A 20,730-nucleotide genomic window follows, 5' to 3' on the forward strand; every position below is an offset into this window, starting at 1 on the left:
CTTTTGCCATGGATATGTCATTGTGCTCTTCTCTTTGGGTGTTGCAAACTGCTTGTTCCAGGGTGCTGTGAAAGTTATTTTCAACTGCTGGTGAAAGTTCTGGCATTGTTCTGTCTTTTGAGGCAAAAAAAATTGGGTTTTGCAGCTTTAAATTTTTTTGTTCATTTTCGTGCATTTCCCTTTAAGTGGGCGTAGTCCTGGTCCTCTGACGCCATGCGTAGGACTCGATTGCACATGCGCACTCAGTTTCCTGCACTGTGCGCTATTTCCGCAACTGCGCATGCGCGGATTCTCGCGCCTGCGCGTAACGCTGATTTGCCGGTTTGCGTCTTATAGGGAAGTGCGCATGTGCGGCTCCTTTCTCAAGGTGGTTGCCAATCAAAAAGCGCTGTTGCATCGAGTGAGATCCTGGTAAGTTTTGGCGCCGTTTTGTCTTTGGATAAATTGAAGGTACTGATTTTTTTTCTGTTCCTGCACTATGCACTGTTTAATAGCGATTTCTACAGTTAGATACTGTTGTGAAATTTTTTTCGTTAAATTTTTATCAGATAGTCCATAAATTAATTGATCTATTATCATAGCATCTCTGAAATCAGCATAATTACAGCCTTGTGCTAGTATCTGGAGGTCTGCAATAAAATCAGTGATTGATTCTCTGGCACCTATTACGAAATGTAAGCCTTTCCAGCATCTCACCAGACTGATTTTTACAGTGTTGTTCAAATTTTGTGATAACTACTTTAAATTTAGTTTTGTCTTCACCGTCCAAGAAATTGAATGAATGATATATCTGCATGGCCTGTTTCCCCGCTGCCAATAAGAGGTAGGCTATTTTTTTAGAATCTGGCACAGCGATTATGTCCTTAATTTCCAGAAATAGATTAAAGTGTTGAAGGAAAATTTTCCAATTAGACTGGAGATTACCCGAGGTTCTGAGGGGCTCTGGAGCTGGAAGTGAGTCCATCTTGCCGGACTTTTCTTGCCCGAGAGGTCCGGCTGCTGCGATGCCTTCCATGGTCGAATATCTATCCGAATTTTTTTTCTTTTTCTTGTCTGTCGAACCTAATCTAGCCAGTTCCTGTTTTTGTTGCTGAGGCCAACATTCCTCGGTACCATGTTGTGTTACCTGCGTGGTCGATGACACGTGTTACTCAATCCTTGGTTGATAGTGAGGTCCTCTGAATCTTGTTGAAGACTCAAACTCATCCAGTAACAACAAAGATTTATTGAGTAACTATAACTATTTCTGCATGAGTTCTTTACCTTAACATGGAAACTAGGAATTGGTTAACAAGATTTAACAATAATAACTAAACGTAACTCCACTAACTATCTATGTGATTCTGATGTTACCCTGTTCACAGTGCACCCACGAGAGAGAGACAGAGACCCCGTGTGGCTGCTTTTATACCCCTCTTGGTCCAACCCTCTAGTGATCATGTGGTGCTGCTATTTACCCATTAACCCATTGTGTACATGCACCTACAGAGATCACTACAAGGTCATGACAAAACACATAACTTAAACAGAGGTATAAAGCCTGACACATCCACAAACTAATTGAAGATAAAAACGACATTTTTACTGACAATATGAACTGACTATTGTTCTAATGAACAGATTTCAAAGTTAGTTTCATATTAAGAAATGAGCTGTACCAGTAACCAAGATCAAGGTCAAAATAAGCACCACAGCAATATGAAGCCACCATTGTTCAGAATATGGATAAAGTGAAAGTCAGCAGAAAACCAGTAAAAACTAGTCTCGATTACAGCACAAAATCACATTCCATATCACACACAAATATTCAAACATGAAACGTTTAAAACTTATGTTGCACATTGAGGATTGACAGTTAACTATCCAATCAAATATATTTGAAACTCACCCAAGCCAATTAGGATGATATAGAGGTATGGGCAGATGGGCTCAAACTGATAACATTTTCCTTAAACATGAGAGTTCGAACAGTCATTTTCTATCCAGGGATCACTCTATACTTTGATCTAACTACTTGCTATCCTTATTTTCGTATTTTCACTTTTCCACTCTAACTCTTGAAGGTCGTGCAAGCTGTTTTGCTTTAAGCAAGAAACCATTTCAGTATTATTTTTGAAAGATAAAAGTGTTATATAAATTACTTCTCTTTAAGTCTTTTGCTGGCAAGGCTTTATTGAGAATAGATTTAAGTTTCTCTCAATTGTAATCGGTAGAGGCAATAAAAGATTCTTACCTGCATCCGAGTTTTTAAAGTGTAAGCGAGACTGCACTTGAACCGCATGGCAGATCTCTATAGTGCTCCAGGTGAGGTTCGAACTGCTGTCCACTGGGAAAGCGGTGCGTCAGCTCAGAAGGAAGAGGGGGCGAGAAGTAGGGGAGAAAGCAGGTTGTATGTTGGCAGGTCAGCTTCGTAGGCAGGATGCGGCGAGGGAGGGAGTTCGGGTTAGGGACAGGAGTTGGTGATGGCTCCGGGGCAGATTAACAAGGTGTTTGAGGAGTTCTATAGGGACTTGTATAAGTCAGAGCCACTAAAGGATGCGTGGGAGATGAGGGAGTTTTTGGGAGGGACTGGAATGCCCGAGGTTGGGTGAAGCGGAGAAGAGGAAACGGTGAGGGTGGAGGAAGCGAAGGCAGGAATCGGGAAGATGCAGGCGAAGGAGGCAGTGGGGCCGGTTGGGTTCCTGGTGGAATTTAACAAGACATTTAAGGGCAATTTGGCACCGTTTCTGGTGAAAATGTTCGAGGACACGATGGTCAGGGGTGTCGTGTTAGGTACACTGGTATAACACTGGATGCAGCATAGATCAAAAAGATACTCCAGACCTTGAAGTTAGTTCAATCAGGTTTATTGAACTAATAGCACAGTTAGCACAGTTCTCTGAGTTCGACTCTCTGCTAACAAGTGTGGTTACTCTGTCTCACTGAACCAGACTAGCTCTTAGCCACGTGGTGGGGGTGTGAGATTGTAACAACACCCTTGACTAACTCTCTAGATGTTCATCAGTGGAAAGAGGCGGAGTGTGAGTGCCTCGTGTCTTTTATAGTCAGATCCCACCCCTGAGTGTCCTGCCTGCTTATTGGTCATGTCCTAAACTCTGTGTCCATTAGCTGCTTGTCTGTATATCATTATGTGTGTGTCCGCATGTCATGACAAGGGGGTTCTTGCTGAGAACGATGAGGCAGGCCCCCATTTGTTTGCTGTTTAAGAAGGATAAAGACCCGGTGGAGTGTGGGTCGTCCAGGCCCATATCTCTGCTGAATGTGGATGCCAAGATATTGTAAGAAGTCTTCCAACACCAGATTAAAGTCCAACAGGTTTGTTTCGAATCACCAGCTGCCCAAAGCTGGAAAGGTTTTGGAGGATGATTTTCAGCACCATTCCGGGGTTTTGCACGTTGATGTGGAGCCCAGTGCCCTGGAAGCCATATTCGGGGTGTCGGACCGGCTGGAGCTGCAGACCAGTGCGGGGGCAGATGTTTTAGCCTTCGCCTCGATAATCGCTCGCAGTGGGTCTTGTTGGGGTGGAAGTCAGTTTCTCCACCCTGTGCCTCGGCCTGGTGGGGGACCTGCTGGGGTTTCTAGCCCTGTAGAAGGTGAAATTTGCTCTGCGGGGGGGGGGGGGGGGGATGAATGATGTGTTCTACAATAGTTCGGGTTTGTTCATTTTGCATTTTGGAGATTTGGATGCCATTGACTGTTGAGGGAAGGTGGAATGGTGGGGGGGGGGGGGGGGGGGGGGGGGGGGAGAGAGGGTGGCATGGGTGGGTTGGGGGGAGGGGGTTAATGTGTTGGGTGGGTTGTGTTACTGTTACGAGTCGGATTTGTTGTGTTGGAGGGACTCAGAAAGCGGGAATGTGGGTGAGCAGAATTCCTGAGGCTAGAGAAAAAAAAACAAGTTCGCCCTGCGGAGGTCGACAGAGAGGTTCACTCAGAGGTGGAAACCGTTCATCGATTTCTTCAAGGAGGATTGGGGGATCAGCGAGGGAGGGCGGGATTAAGGGGGGAAAATGGGAAAGGCAGGATGTGGTGGGGTGTTGGCATCGGGGGAGGGTGGGGATTTGTGGTTGTTTGTTTAGGTTGATGTGTTTTCTTCCGAAATTTTGTGTCTATATAGAAAAAGCCTTGAATAAAAATATATTTTTTAAAAACTGTCCGACTCTGCGGTGGTTTCCAGCTCACCATGAACAGAGCTTCAGGCCAGGACCGGTACCTGATACCCAGGGTGGAGGATTTGTAGACCTGACTGGCTTGGGGATACTACTTCACAATGCTGGAGGTGAGCCACATTTATTTACAGGTGGAACTAGACCCAGAGTCCAGGAACTTTGCGACCACAAACACTCATCGGGGGTTGTCTGAATACACCCGCCTTCTGTTTGATCGGCCTCAGCGATTTTCTAGCAGGTAATGGAAAATATCTTGCAGGGCCTGCGAAGGAGGCCATCCATCCAGACAACGTCTGGAGTGGTCCAAGGGTGAATGTGCTAAATTGGGGGAAGGCTAATTATAAGGATATTAGGCGAGAACTGAAGAACCTAGATTGGGGGCATATATTTGAGGGTAAATCAACATCTGGCATGTGGGAGGCTTTCAAGTGTCAGTTGAAAGGAATTCAGGACCGGCATGTTCCCGTGCGGAAGAAGGATAAATACGGCAAATTTCGGGAACCGTGGATAACGAGAGATACTGTAGGCCTCGTCAAAAAGAAAAAGGAGGCATTTGTCAGGGCTAGAAGGCTGGGAACAGACGAAGCCTGCGTGGAATATAAGGAAAGTAGGAAGGAACTTAAGCAAGGAGTCAGGAGGGCTAAAAGAGGTCACGAAAAGTCATTGGCAAATAGGGTTAAGGAAAATCCCAAGGCTTTTTACACGTACATAAAAAGCAAGAGGGTAGCCAGGGAAAGGGTTGGCCCACTGAAGGATAGGCAAGGGAATCTATGTGTGGAGCCAGAGGAAATGGGCGAAGTACTAAATGAATACTTTGGATCAGTATTCACCAAAGAGAAAAAATTGGTGGATGTTGAGTCTGGAGAAGGGTGTGTCGATAGCCTGGGTCACATTGAGATCCAAAAAGACGAGGTGTTGGGCGGCTTGAAAAATATTAAGGTAGATAAGTCCCCAGGGCCTGATGGGATCTACCCCAGAATACTGAAGGAGGCTGCAGGGGAAATTGCTGAGGCCTTGACAGAAATCTTTGGCTCCTCACTGTCTTCAGGTGATGTCCCGGAGGACTGGAGAATAGCAAATGTTGTTCCTTTGTTTAAGAAGGGTAGCAAGGATAATCCAAGGAACTACAGGCCGGTGAGCCTTGTATGATGGGGACAGTGTGGAGGGAGCTTTACTCTGTATCTAACCCCGTGCTGTACCTGCCCTGGGAGTGTTTGATGGGGACAGTGCAGAGGGAGCTTTACTCTGTACCTAACCCCGTGCTGTCCCTGTCCTGGGAGTGTTTGATGGGGACAGTGTAGAGGGAGCTTTACTCTGTATCTAACCCCGTGCTGTACCTGTCCTGGGAGTGATTGATGGGGACAGTGTAGAGGGAGCTTTACTCTGTATCTAACCCCGTGCTGTCCCTGTCCTGGGAGTGTTTGATGGGGACAGTGTAGAGGGAGCTTTACTCTGTATCTAACCCCGTGCTGTACCTGTCCTGGGAGTGTTTGATGGGGACAGTGTAGAGGGAGCTTTACTCTGTATCTAACCCCGTGCTGTCCCTGTCCTGGGAGTGTTTGATGGGGACAGTGTAGGCGGATTGGCCATGCTAGATTGCCCCTTAGTGTCCAGAAAGATGTGTAGGTTAGATTAAGGGGTTCATAGCATAGGGCGGAGGAGTGAGCTTGGGTGAAGTGCTCTGACAGGGGGTCGGTGCAGACTCAATGGGCCGAATGGCCTCTTTCTGCACTGTAGGGATTCTACCCATTAGTTTCCAACTACAGGCCGGTGAGCCTTACTTCAGTGGTAGGGAAATTACTGGAGAGAATTCTTCGAGACAGGATCTACTCCCATTTGGAAGCAAATGGACGTGTTAGCGAGAGACAGCATGGTTTTATGAAGGGGAGGTCGTGTCTCACTAACTTGATAAAGTTTTTCGAAGAGGTCACAAAGATGATTGATGCAGGTAGGGCAGCGAATGTTGTCTATATGGGCTTCAGAAAGGCCTTTGACAAGGTCCCTCATGGCAGACTGGTACAAAAGGTGAAGTCACACGGGATCAGGGGTGAGCTGGCAAGGTGGATACAGAACTGGCTAGGTCATAGAAGGCAGAGAGTGGCAATGGAAGGGTGCTTTTCTGATTGGAGGGCTGTAACTAGTGGTGTTCCACAGGGATCAGTGCTGGGACCTTTGCTGTTCATAGTATATATAAATGATTTGGAGGAAAATGTAACTGGTCTGATTAGTAAGTTTGCAAACGACACAAAGGTTGGTGGAATTGCAGATAGCGATGAGGACTGTCAGAGGATACAGCAGGATTTAGATTGTTTGGAGACTTGGGCGGAGAGATGGCAGATGGAGTTTAATCCGGACAAATGTGAGGTAATGCATTTTGGAAGGTCTAATACAGGTAGGGAATATACAGTGAATGGTAGAACCCTCAAGAGTATTGAAAGTCAGAGAGACTTAGGTGTACAGGTCCACAGGTCACTGAAAGGGGCAACACAGGTGGAGAAGGTAGTCAAGAAGGCATACGGCATGCTTGCCTTCATTGGCCGGGGCATTGAGTATAAGAATTGGCAAGTCATGTTGCAGATGTATAGAAGCTTAGTTAGGCCACACTTGGAGTATAGTGTTCAATTCTGGTCACCACACTACCAGAAGGATGTGGAGGCTTTAGAGAGGGTGCAGAAGAGATTTACCAGAATGTTGCCTGGTATGGAGGGCATTAGCTGCGAGGAGTGGTTGAATAAACTTGGTTTGTTCTCACTGGAACGAAGGAGGTTGAGGGGCGACCTGATAGAGGTCTACAAAATTATGAGGGGCATAGACAGAGTGGATAGTCAGGCTTTTCCCCAGGGTAGAGGGATCAATTACGAGGGGGGCATAGGCTTAAGGTGCGAGGGGCAAGGTTTAGTGGAGATGTACGAGGCAAGTCTTTTACACAGAGGGTAGTGGGTGCCTGGAACTCACTACCGGAGGAGGTGGTGGAAGCAGGGACGATAGTGACATTTAAGAGGCATCTTGACAAATACATGAATAGGATGGGAATAGAGGGATACGGACCCAGGAAGTGTAGAAGATTGTAGTTTCGTCAGGCAGCATGGTCGGCACGGGCTTGGAGGGCCGAAGGGCCTGTTCCTGTGCTGTACTTTTCTTTGTTCTTTGTTCTTTGACGTGTTCACCGCGGGCACCAGGGAGAGGTGAATGTGGACAACCTGCAGGAAGTGCTCAGGTGGTTTTCCCAAGTGAGTGCTGAGCTCAAGAGGAGCAAGTGAGTGTTCTGCGCTAGGGTGGTGCCCTATTTCAGTTACAGGGGGGACAGGGATGATCTACACCCAGTGGGAGATAACGTTTGAGCTATAAAAGGGGTCCCGACCCTCAAGATTGTTACTAAAATCCACTTGTTTCAAGGTCTGGTTAACTACCATGGGAAGTTCATTGCAAACCAAAGAACAGAACGAGGCCATTCAGCCCATCGTGTCCATGTCAGCCCGAGGACAACCAGGTGCCCTTCCAATCCCACCTTCCAGCACCCAGTCCATAGCCCTGTAGCTTACAGCACTCAAGGTGCAGGTCCAGGTACTTGTTAAAGAGTTTAGGGTCTCCGCCTCCACCGCCAACTCGGGCAGAGAAATCCCGACTCCCTCCACCCTCTGTGTAAAAACGTTGGATTCTCCGCCCGCTACGCCACTTTTCTGCCTCACCCCGCCGGCGGGATGCTCCGTTATGCCAGCCGGTCAATGGGGTTTCCAATTGTGGGGCAGCCCCACACCGTCGGAAAACCCCCGGGTGCCGGCAAAACGGAGCATCCCGCCGGCGGAGAATCCAGCCCTTTATTTCTCATGTTCCCTCTAGACCTTCTGCCACTTATCTTGAATCTATGTCCCTGTGTTGCCAATTTGCGGTGGAGACACCAATAATGTTGCTCTTTTTAACTGGATACTAATATGACAATTATTCAGGATATTGCTTTTCAGAGTCGCCAGGTATCAGATGATACCACCACAAGATTTTACCGGATATCGATCAAAGACCCAACAACCAGTTAGTCAGTTCAAGTTCAATGATAGTTTATTTACACACAAGAATTACTTCAACAGGCAACATAAAACACTACAAGTTAAATTACACCTAATAGTACAACAACCTGCACTTAACTTCAGGCACCCGGCTTTATGCAGAGGAACAAGGCCTTTGTTCGGATCTTGCGTGGCTGGGTCTGGAGAAGTGACTTTGCTTCTGCTGGGCTCATCTGTCTGGTAGCGATCGTTGGTTTTGAACGTGCTTCTGGTCGTGGTGCTGCAATTGGTTTTGGGCACAAGCCGGGGCCAAGAGAGTGCCGGTGCGCCGGGGCCAAAAGAGACTGAACACATGGCAGTGTCTCTTTTCATCCTTCGGGGGTTTTGTGCTCTTTTGGGTGGTCCTTAGCTTTGGAGCCAATAATTCGGCAGGCTTCGATTACTGCCTTCGATCTTAGCCAATAAAGGGGTGGGTGCGTTGATGGCTGGGCGTGTCCTGTTTGAACTCCCTAAATGTATGACCTCAACTTCTCTGTGTTAAATTCCATCTGCAACGTTATCGCCCACTCCACCAATCCATCTATATCGTTTTGGAGATTATAGCTATCCTCTACACTGTCCAGCTGGTCCCTGTCATGATATTCATATGAACATACTATGGTGCAATCACACACACACACTGATGGACAGATCAACGGACCAATCAATACACACGCAACATCACAGCCAATCACCAGTGAGAGCACACGCACTATAAAACAGGGAACACCACAGTTCCCGCTCATTCCAGCAGGAGATAGCTCAGAGCACAGAGCTCACAGCGCGCCACTCAGACATACACCATGTGCTGAGTGCCTCTCTAAGATAGTCCTAGAGCTGGGTCCACAGGTTAACTGGTGAAGTACGAACCACAGCCAGAAGTATACAGTAGATGTGATCAAGAATAATAAAACAGAGTTGTACCATCTACAACCGTGTTGGTTCGTCTGTATAGCGGAACACCCAACACGACAGCCCCTTTGTTGGCTCCGCTCCACATATTATTGAGGCAGAATGAGGAGAGGTTCTGACGTGCTTCACAGGACAAAGCATTCGCTGAAGTAAAGGTAGTGCCTGTCGTCCACGCAGCTCCTTATGGATTATGATCCAGCTCGGCCTCTAATCTTGACGTGCGATGCCGAACCCTACTGCTCTGCGGCAGTGCTGGCCCACGGCACGGAAGGCCTGATCACATTCGCTTCAAGGACCCTGGCAGACGCAGAGCCACATTACGCTCAAATCGAGAAGGACGGCTTGATGGTAATTTTGGGTGTCAAAAGGTTGCACCAGTACCTTTATGGGCGGCATTTCTCCATTGTGACTGACCACAAGCCACTGCTCGGCCTTTTCAGGGAGGATAAAGGAATCCTGCCCGTCGCATTGGCTAGAATGCAGCGTTGGCGCTTCTGCTTACCACGTCTGAATATTCATTTTGACAGTGCCCGGGTACGCGACGCCCTCCGCCATCTATCACTGCCCGCGAGTGTCCCGTTGCCGCCAATGCCCTAACTTTATGGACCCCTTGCCAGTGATGGCTACTCAGGTGCGCACATGGACATAGCAGGATCGGGGACTGGCGAAGATTTGTCCCATTCTGTTGAGCGGCGGAGAAAAGGGGTCCTTTCCTGTTTTGGGAACTCAGCACAGGAGAACGCGACACATTGTGGGAGGGGGGGGTGGGGGGGGGGGGGGGGTTGCGTGGTCATCCCATCGCAGAGTCAGGGGACCCTGCTGCAGGACCTTCCCAGTGAGTACCCGGACCCTTGTAAGATGAAGATGTAGGTCCGCAGTTACTTCTAGTGGCCCGGATTCCACTCCCAGGACAGGTACAGCACGGGGTTAGTTACAGAGTAAAGCTCCCTCTACACTGTCCCCATCAAACACTCCCAGGATAGGTACAGCACGGGGTTAGATAGAGAGTAAAGCTCCCTCTACACTGTCCCCATCAAACACTCCCAGGACAGGTACAGCACGGGGTTAGATACAGAGTAAAGCTCCCTCTACACTGTCCCCATCAAACACTCCCAGGACAGGTACAGCACGGGGTTAGATAGAGAGTAAAGCTCCCTCTACACTGTCCCCATCAAACACACCCAGGACAGGTACAGCAGAGGGTTAGATAGAGAGTAAAGCTCCGTCTACACTGTCCCCATCAAACACTCCCAGGACAGGTACAGCACGGGGTTAGATACAGAGTAAAGCTCCCTCTACACTGCCCCCATCAAACACTCCCAGGACAGGTACAGCACGGGGTTAGATACAGAGTAAAGTTCCCTCTTCACTGTCCCCATCAAACACTCCCAGGACAGGTACAGCACAGGGTTAGACACAGAGTAAAGCTCCCTCTACACTGTCCCCATCAAACACTCCCAGGACAGGTACAGCACGGGGTTAGATACTGAGTAAAGCTCCCTCTACACTGTCCCCATCAAACACTCCCAGGACAGGTACAGCACGGGGTTAGATACAGAGTAAAACTCCCTCTACACTGTCCCCATCAAGCACTCCCAGGGCAGGTACACCACAGGGTTAGATACAGAGTAAAGCTCCCTCTACACCGTCCCCATCAAACACTCCCAGGACAGGTACAGCACGGAGTTAGATACAGAGTAAAGCTCCCTCTACACTGTCCCCATCAAACACTCCCAGGACAGGTCCAGCACGGGGTTAGATACAGAGTAAAGCTCCCTCTACACTGTCCCCATCAAACACTCCCAGGACAGGTACAGCATGGGGTTAGATACAGAGTAAAGCTCCCTCTGCACTGTCCCCATCAAACACTCCCAGGACAGGTACAGCACGGGGTTAGATACAGAGTAAAGCTCCCTCTACACTGTCCCCATCAAACACTCCCAGGACAGGTACAGCACGGGGTTAGATACTGAGTAAAGCTCCCTCTACACTGTCCCCATCAAGCACTCCCAGGACAGGTACAGCACAGGGTTAGATACAGAGTAAAGCTCCCTCTACACCGTCCCCATCAAACACTCCCAGGACAGGTACAGCACGGAGTTAGATACAGAGTAAAGCTCCCTCTACACTGTCCCCATCAAACACTCCCAGGGCAGGTCCAGCACGGGGTTAGATACAGAGTAAAGCTCCCTCTACACTGTCCCCATCAAACACTCCCAGGACAGGTACAGCATGGGGTTAGATACAGAGTAAAGCTCCCTCTGCACTGTCCCCATCAAACACTCCCAGGACAGGTACAGCACGGGGTTAGATACAGAGTAAAGCTCCCTCTACACTGTCCCCATCAAACACTCCCAGGACAGGTACAGCACGGGGTTAGATACTGAGTAAAGCTCCCTCTACACTGTCCCCATCAAACACTCCCAGGACAGTTACAGCACTGGTTAGATACAGAGTAAATCTCCCTCTACACTGTCCCCATCAAACACTCCCAGGGCAGGTACACCACAGGGTTAGATACAGAGTAAAGCTCCCTCTACACCGTCCCCATCAAACACTCCCAGGACAGGTACAGCACGGAGTTAGATACAGAGTAAATCTCCCTCTACACTGTCCCCATCAAACATTCCCAGGACAGGTCCAGCACGGGGTTAGATACAGAGTAAAGCTCCCTCTACACTGTCCCCATCAAACACTCCCAGGACAGGTACAACATGGGGTTAGATACAGAGTAAAGCTCCCTCTGCACTGTCCCCATCAAACACTCCCAGGACAGGTACAGCACGGGGTTAGATACAGAGTAAAGCTCCCTCTGCACTGTCCCCATCAAACACTCCCAGGACAGGTACAGCACGGGGTTAGATACAGAGTAAAGCTCCCTCTGCACTGTCCCCATCAAACACTCCCAGGACAGGTACAGCACGGGGTTAGATACAGAGTAAAGCTCCCTCTGCACTGTCCCCATCAAACACTCCCAGGACAGGTACAGCACGGAGTTAGATACAGAGGAAAGCTCCCTCTACACTGTCCCCATCAAACACTCCCAGGACAGGTACAGCACGGGGTTAGATACAGAGTAAAGCTCCCTCTGCACTGTCCCCATCAAACACTCCCAGGACAGGTACAGCACGGAGTTAGATACAGAGGAAAGCTCCCTCTACACTGTCCCCATCAAACACTCCCAGGACAGGTACAGCACTGGTTAGATACAGAGTAAAGCTCCCTCTACACTGTCCCCATCAAACACTCCCAGGACAGGTACAGCACTGGTTAGATACAGAGTAAATCTCCCTCTACACTGTCCCCATCAAACACTCCCAATCTTCAGCTTGAACTGAGAGCCCACTTGACCTTGTGAGGAAGTGGAGCTGCTGCAGCATTTGCTTCCTCTTAGTTCTGACTCCTCACCCATCTCCAATCCTACCTGACCCACCTTCTGCTCTCCCACCCCTCTGAGGTGGGAGTGGGACCACCTGGGGCCTGTTGCTGCAGGCCCCCTCCCGGGGTGAATATCCTGCCCTCTGTCCTCCCATCCCTCTGCCTGATGTGGGAGTGGGACCACCCAGGGCCTGTTGCTGCAGGCCCCCTCCCGGGGTGAATATCCTGCCCTCTGTCCTCCCACCCCTCTGCCTGAGGTGGGAGTGGGACCACCCAGGGCCTGTTGCTGCATGCCCCCTCCCAGGCTGAATATCCTGGCCTCTGTCCTCCCACCCCTCTGCCTGAGGTGGGAGTGGGACCACCTGGGGCCTGTTGCTGCAGGCCCCCTCCCGGGGTGAATATCCTGCCCTCTGTCCTCCCACCCCTCTGCCTGATGTGGGAGTGGGACCACCCGGGGCCTGTTGCTGCAGGTCCCCTCCCAGGCTGAATATCCTGCCCTCTATCCTCCCACCCCTCTGCCTGAGTTGGGAGTGGGACCACCTGGGGCCTGTTGCTGCAGGCCCCCTCCCGGGGTGAATATCCTGCCCTCTGTCCTCCCACCCCTCTGCCTGAGGTGGGAGTGGGACCACCTGGGGCCTGTAGCTGCAGGCCCCCTCCCGGGGTGAATATCCTGCCCTCTGTCCTCCCACCCCTCTGCCTGAGGTGGGAGTGGGACCACCTGGGGCCTGTTGCTGCAGGCCCCCTCCCGGGGTGAATATCCTGCCCTCTGTCCTCCCACCCCTCTGCCTGAGGTGGGAGTGGGACCACCTGGGGCTTCTGTGAAGACAAAGGACTTTGTTTTGGATCCCTCACAGAGCTGAAGAAAGCCATCCGCCCAACACCTTTTCACCACCTGTGGCGGGCGTGGGGCAGCCTGGGGCATTGCTTTAGGCCCCTCCAGGGCTGAAGAACGCTGCCCCGCTCTGCTGTTGCCCTGCAGCACCTTCCCTTGTGGCACCTGCTGTTGTGGTGGCACATCCACCACCCCACCTTTTCCCTACTACCCTGATCTCGTATCCATGGCCGGGCCATACCAGAGGTGGGCATGGCCAGTACCTCAGGGGCATCCTCCACTCTGCCAGGGGCAGGGCGGCCAAGAACCTATAGAGGGGCGGCAGCCTCTCGACCCTCTGCTGCCTCCGCGGCACTCTCGCCCTTCCGTCTACTAACTCGGCAACTTGGGTTCAAATGTTGCCGCGTGCACTCGTGCAATGGCCGGGGTCGTCGGCCCCTCGGCCATCGTCGCTGCCTCCAGGATGTACAGCAAGGCCGTGTTTTTCCTGCGGGCCGAGCTGGCGGTCCACCGGGTCCTGCAAAGGGGGCTTACGGTGGGCGGGACACATGTGGCGGTGGACCCGCTGGAGGCCACCGCTGAGCGTGCCGTCCTTTCAAACGTCACGCCCTACCTCCCCACCGAGCCCCTCCTCCCCATCTCAACCTACTGGGGGAGGTAAGGTCCGGGGTGGGGCCGCTGACACTCGGCCTTCGGGGCCCCTCCCTCCGTCACGTATACCCCTTGCAGCATCAGGTTTTTTCCGCCTGACCCGGGCGGAGGTCGCGGAGGGAGGTTTCGTGGTCTCCCACCAAGGGGAGGACCACAAAGTGTTCTGGTCAGCGGATGGCATGCGGTGCCATGCCTGCAGAGGGCTGGGGCATGTTCACCAGAACTGCCCCACCCTGACGGCTGCCGGCAACACTGCGTCCAGGGTGGCCGAGTCTGGCACTGCCACCCTCTCCTCTACCACTGTGGTAGCCACCACTGTTGTATTATATTGTATATACTGCACTGCATACGAGGGTATTACGGTCAGGCCCCTGTGCTACAGGTACGGGGGTCGATCCCTGCCTGCTGGCTCCGCCCAGTAGGCGGAGTATAAATGTGTGTGCTCTCCGAACGGCAGCCATTTCGGCAGCAGCTGCAGGAGGCCACACATCTCTGTGTAATAAAGCCGCGATTACTCTCTACTCTCGTCTCGTCGTAATTGATAGTGCATCAATTTATTACACAGAGATTTTACAAAGATGGATCTCCGCATCAAGTCGGATCGCCTGCCGCTGCATCCTCAAGCAGACAAGGCCAAGTCGGCCTTCGCACATTGGCTAGCTTGCTTTGAAGCATACATCGGATCGGCGACTGACCCAATCCCAGAAGCACAGAAGCTCCAGATTCTGTACAAGCGGCTGAGCTCCGATATCTTTCCCCTCATCCAGGACGCGCCTACCTATGCAGAGGCCATGGCGCTACTGAAGGAGAACTACACTCAGCAGACCAACAAGCTCTACGCCAGGCACCTCCTGTCCACGCGGCATCAACTCCCCGGTGAGTCTGTGGAAGATTTCTGCCGTGCCCTGCTCGCCCTGGTGAGAGACTGCGATTGCCAGGCTGTTTCAGCCATTGAACATTCTAACCTGCTAATGAGAGACGTGTTCATTACGGGCATAGGGTTGGCCTACATCTGCCAGCGCCTCTTAGAAGGGGCTACGCTTGACCTCACGGCGACCAAGAAACGCGCTCTCGCTCACAGTCGCCTCACGCAACGTACAGGCGTATGCCCCCGACCGCACGGCCCACCCCTCCTGGGCATCGTGGACCCCGCCAGCGGCCACCCCATCGTGGACCCCATCAGCGACCGTCCCCAGCCAACCCCACGCTTGCGCCGCGCGGCAGCCACCCAACCCCGGGGCACCCAAGTGCTACTTCTGCGGACAGACAAAACACCCCTGGCAGCGTGCCTGGTGCTGAGCGCGCTCTGCAAGGCCTGCGGCAAGAAAGGACATTTCGCTGCAGTGTGCCAGGCCCGCCCAATCGCCGCTATTGTCCCTGCAACCCCCGCGTGCGGCCAGTGGGCGCCGGCATCTTCCTCGCCTCACCACGTGCCGCACGTGGGCGCCGGCATCTTGCTCTCCCCACAACACGTGCAGCCCGTGGGTGCCACCATCTTGCTTGCCTCACAACCAATGGGCGGAGCCATCTTGCCTGCCCCAGGACACGTGCGGCCCGAGGGTACCGCCATCTTACCTGCCCCAGGACACGTGCGGCCCGTGGGTGCCGCCATCTTCCCCGCCTCAGGACCCCTGCCCGTCGGGCACCTCATCGGGCCGCTCATCGCCTCCAACCACCGACGATCAGACGGGTCTCGCCTCCGTCACGATCGACCAGTCCCGACCGCACAACCGCGTCGACAAAGGTGAAGGTCGACGGGCATGAGATCTCCTGCCTTCTGGACTCCGGGAGCACTGAGAGCTTCATCCACCCCGATACGGTAAGGCGCTGCTCCCTCACGGTACACCCCATTAACCAAAGAATCTCCCTGGCCTCCGGATCCCACACGGTGGCGATCCGGGGGTACTGCATTGCCACCCTTTTAAAAAATATATATATATTTATTCAAGTTTGTTAACACAATTTTTCACCCTGACAAACAATAAACCCCCCCACCCCGTAACAAAATAGAAAGAAATCGCACATAGCAAGATATATACATGGTAAAACGATATGTTACATAGCTTTGTACACTGGCTCTCCCGTACCTGCCAGTTTCCCAAATCCTTCATGTGTTCTCTTGCTCCAACACCCCCTAGGCAAAACCCCCCTCCCCCCCTACCCTCCCCCCCCCCCCTTTCACAAGACATCCCCCCCCCCAACTGGGTTGCTGCTGCTGCTGGCTGACCTTCCTCTAACGCTCCACGAGATAGTCTAGGAACGGTTGCCACCGCCTGTAGAACCCCTGCGCAGACCCTCTCAAGGCAAACTTTATCCTCTCCAACTTTATGAACCCAGCCATATCATTTATCCAGGCCTCCACGCTGGGGGGCTTCGCCTCCTTCCACATTAGCAAGATCCTTCGCCGGGCTACTAGGGACGCAAAGGCCAGAATGCCGGCCTCTTTCGCCTCCTGCACTCCCGGTTCATCCACTACTCCAAATATTGCTAGCCCCCAGCTTGGCTTGACCCGGATTTTCACCACCTGAGATATTGCTCCCGCCACTCCTCTCCAGAACCCCTCCAGTGCCGGGCATGACCAAAACATATGGACATGGTTCGCCGGGCTCCCTGAGCACCTTCCACATCTGTCCTCTACCCCAAAGAACCTACTCAACCTCACCCCCGTCAAGTGCGCTCTGTGGACCACCTTAAATTGTATCAGACTGAGCCTGGCACACGAGGAGGAGGAATTAACCCTACCTAGGGCATCAGCCCATAACCCCTCCTCAATCTCCTCCCCCAGCTCCTCCTCCCATTTACCCTTCAGCTCCTCTACCAATGCTTCCCCCTCTTCTTTCATCTCCTGGTATATTGCCGACACCTTGCCCTCCCCGGCCCATACACCCGAGATCACCCTGTCTTGAATTTCCTGTGCCGGGAGCAACAGGAATCCCCTCACCTGCCGCCTCACAAACGCCCTCACCTACATGTATCTGAAAGCATTTCCCGGGGGTATCTCAAACTTCTCCTCTAGTGCCCCCAGGCTCGCAAAAGTCCCATCAATGAACAGGTCCCCCATTCTTCTAATCCCCGCCCGATGCCAGCTCTGGAACCCCCCGTCCATCCTCCCCGGGACAAACCGGTGGTTACCCCTGATCGGGGACCACACCGAGGCTCCCATTGCACCCCGGTGCCGTCTCCACTGGCCCCAGATCCTTAGCGTTGCCGCCACCACCGGGCTCGTGGTATACTTTGACGGCGAGAGCGGCTGCGGTGCCGTCACCAGCGCCCCCAGGCTCGTTCCTCTACAGGACGCCATCTCCACCCTCTTCCATGCCGCCCCCTCTCCCTCCATCACCCACTTGCGGATCATCGACACATTTGCTGCCCAGTAGTAGCTCCCTAGGTTCGGCAGTGCCAACCCTCCTCGGTCCCTACTGCGTTCCTGAAACCCTCTCCTTACCCTCGGGGCCCTATTCGCCCACACAAACCCCATAATACTCCTGCCTACTCTCTTAAAAAAGGCCTTGGTGATCACGATGGGAAGGCACTGAAACACAAAGAGAAACCTCGGAAGGACCACCATTTTGACTAACTGCACTCTACCTGCTAGCGAGAGCGGTAACATGTCCCATCGTTTGAAGTCCTCCTCCATCTGCTCCACCAACCTCGTCAGATTCAGTTTATGTAGGGCCCCCCAACTCCTGGCTATCTGGATCCCCAGGTACCGAAAGCTCCCCTCCGCCCTCCTCAGCGGTAGATCGCCTATCCCCCTTTCTTGGTCCCCTGCCTGTACGACAAAAAGCTCACTCTTCCCTACATTGAGCTTATAGCCCGAAAAAAAACCAAACTCCCTTAAAGTCTGCATGACCTCCACCATCCCCTCCACTGGATCCACCATGTACAGCAACAGGTCATCCGCATATAGTGACACCCGATGCTCTTCTCCCCCTCGGACCACCACCCTCCATTTCCTAGACTCCCTCAATGACACGGCCAAGGGTTCGATCGCCAATGCAAACAACAGGGGGGACAGGGGGCACCCCTGCCTCATCCCACGGTACAGCCGAAAGTACTCCGACCACACTCGCCATTGGGGCTCTGTAAAGGAGCTTAACCCAATTGGTAAACCCTACCCCGAACCCAAACCTACGCAGCACTTCCCAGAGGTACTCCCACTCTACTCGGTCAAAGGCCTTCTCCGCGTCCATAGCTGCCACTATCTCCGCCTCTCCCTCCTCCGATGGCATCATTATCACGTTTAAGAGCCGCTGCACATTGGTGTTTAGTTGCCTGCCCTTTACAAATCCCGTCTGGTACTCGTGAATCACCCCCGGGACACAGTCCTCGATCCTTATAACCAGCACTTTTGCCAGCAACTTTGCATCCACGTTGAGGAGTGAGATCGGCCTGTACGATCCACATTGCAGTGGGCCCTTGTCCCGCTTTAGGATCAAAGAAATCGTCGCCTCCGACATTGTCGGGGGCAGGGTCCCCTCCTCTCTTGCCTCATTAAAGGTCCTCACTAGTATCGGGGCCAACAGGTCTACGAACTCCCTGAAGAACTCCACCGGGAACCCATCCGGTCCCGGGGCCTTCCCTGCCTGCATACTCCCCAAACCCTTGCTCAGCTCCTCCAACCCAATTGGTGCCTCCAAACCAGCCACCTCTTGCTCCTCCACCCTCAGGAATCTCAATTGGTCTAGGAATCGTCTTATCCCCTCTTCCCCCGCTGGGGGCTGGGATCTGTACAGCTCCTCATAGAAGGCCTTGAATGCCTCGTTTATTTTCGTCGCACTCCACACCGTGGCTCCCCTTCCATCCTTGACACCCCCTATTTCCCTCGCTGCCTCGCTCCTCTTACGGAGCTGGTGTGCCAGCATCCGACTCGCCTTCTCCCCATACTCGTAGGTCGCCCCCTGCGCCTTCCTCCACTGTGCCTCTGCCTTCCCTGTGGTCAACAGATCAAACTCCGTCTGGAGACGTCGCCTTTCCCCAAGTAATCCCTCCTCAGGGGCCTCTGCGTATCTCCTGTCCACTCTTAAAATCTCCCCAACTAACCTCTCCCTTTCCATGCCCTCTATCTTCTCCCTATGAGCCCTGATGGAGATTAACTCTCACCTGATCACCACCTTCAGCGCCTCCCATACCACCCCCACCCGCACCTCCCCGTTGTCGTTGACCTCCAAGTACCTTTCAATGCACCCCCTCACCCTCCCACACACCACCTCATCTGCCAGCAGTCCCACATCCAGCCGCCACAACGGGCGTTCCCTGGCCTGTGGCCTGGCAAACCGCCATGGGTCCACTCCCCCCATCTGGTCCATAAACCCCCTAAGCACCTTGGCCGCCGCCGGCCTCTTTCCGGTCCTAGATCTGGAGCGACCCAGTGCTGGATCCAACACTGTATTGAAGTTCCCTCCCATTATCAGGCCTCCTATCTCCAGGTCCGGAATGCGCCCCAACATGCGCTTCATGAATCTGGCATCATCCCAGTTCGGGGCGTATACATTTACCAACACCACCCAGGTCCCCTGTAACTTACCGCTCACCATCACATATCGGCCTCCGTTGTCCGCTACGATAGTCTTGGCCTCAAACGACATTCGCTTCCCCACCAATATTGCCACCCCTCTATTCTTCGCGTCCAGCCCCGAATGGAATACCTGTCCTATCCATCCCTTTCTTAACCTGACCTGGTCCGCCACCTTCAGATGTGTCTCTTGGAGCATGACCACGTCCGCCTTCAGTCCCTTTAAGTGCGCGAACACTCGAGCCCGCTTCACCGGCCCATTCAGGCCCCTCACATTCCACGTTATCAGCCGGATTGGAGGCCCCCCCCCCACCCCCCCCCCCGCCGACTAGCCATCTCCTTTTCTAGGCCAGTCCCGTGTCCGCGTCTCCCTCACCCTCCAGTCCCCCAGACGGAAGACCCCCGCCCCGGCCACCTCTTCTGTGTCCCATTCCCTTTCGGTCAGTGCAGCAGCAACCCTTCCCCCCCCCCCTTCCCCCCCCCCCCCCCCCCCCCCCGCTAGACCCGTGTCTAGCTTTTTTGCTCCCCCCATATCACTCCCGTAAGTCAGCTGACACCTGCTGACCCCGGCTTCCCCCGCCGTCCCATTGACCTCCCCCGTGTGGGAATCTCCCAATCAGTATACGTTCCTCCATTCCCCTTCCCGCCTTTCTTCCCGCGTGCGGGAAAAACCCCGCGCTTTCCTAAGCCTGCCCCGCCCCCTCTGGCGCAGCTCCTGTCGCGGCCTTGTCTCTCTCCCCCAGCCCGTGTAACATTTCTTGCGCGTGATTGACCCCCTATATACAACAACCATCACACATCAAACCCCAAAACATCCCCCCACCCTCACAAACCCTCAGATAGAGTCCAACTTTTCGGTTTGTATAACTGTCCACGCCTCTTCAGGCGCTTCGAAGTAATAGTGTTGGCCCTTGTATGTGACCCACAGTCGCACTGGCTGCAGCATTCCGAATTTCACTTCTTTCCGGTACAACGCTGCTTTGGCCCAGTTGAAACCCGCTCTCCGCTTTGCAACCTCCGTGCTCCAGTCCGGGTATATTCTGATCTCTGCATTGTCCCACTTACTGCTCCGCTCCTTCTTGGCCCATCTCAGGACCCACTCTCTGTCCGTGAACCGGTGGAACCCCACCACCATCGCCCTTGGAGGCTCGTTTGCCTTGGGCCTCCTCGCCAGTACCCGGTGTGCCCCATCCAATTCCAGCGACCTCGAAGGGGCCTCCGCGCCCATCATCG

This window comes from Scyliorhinus torazame, chromosome 16 (genome assembly GCF_047496885.1).
Source record: "Scyliorhinus torazame isolate Kashiwa2021f chromosome 16, sScyTor2.1, whole genome shotgun sequence".
NCBI lineage: Eukaryota > Metazoa > Chordata > Chondrichthyes > Carcharhiniformes > Scyliorhinidae > Scyliorhinus > Scyliorhinus torazame.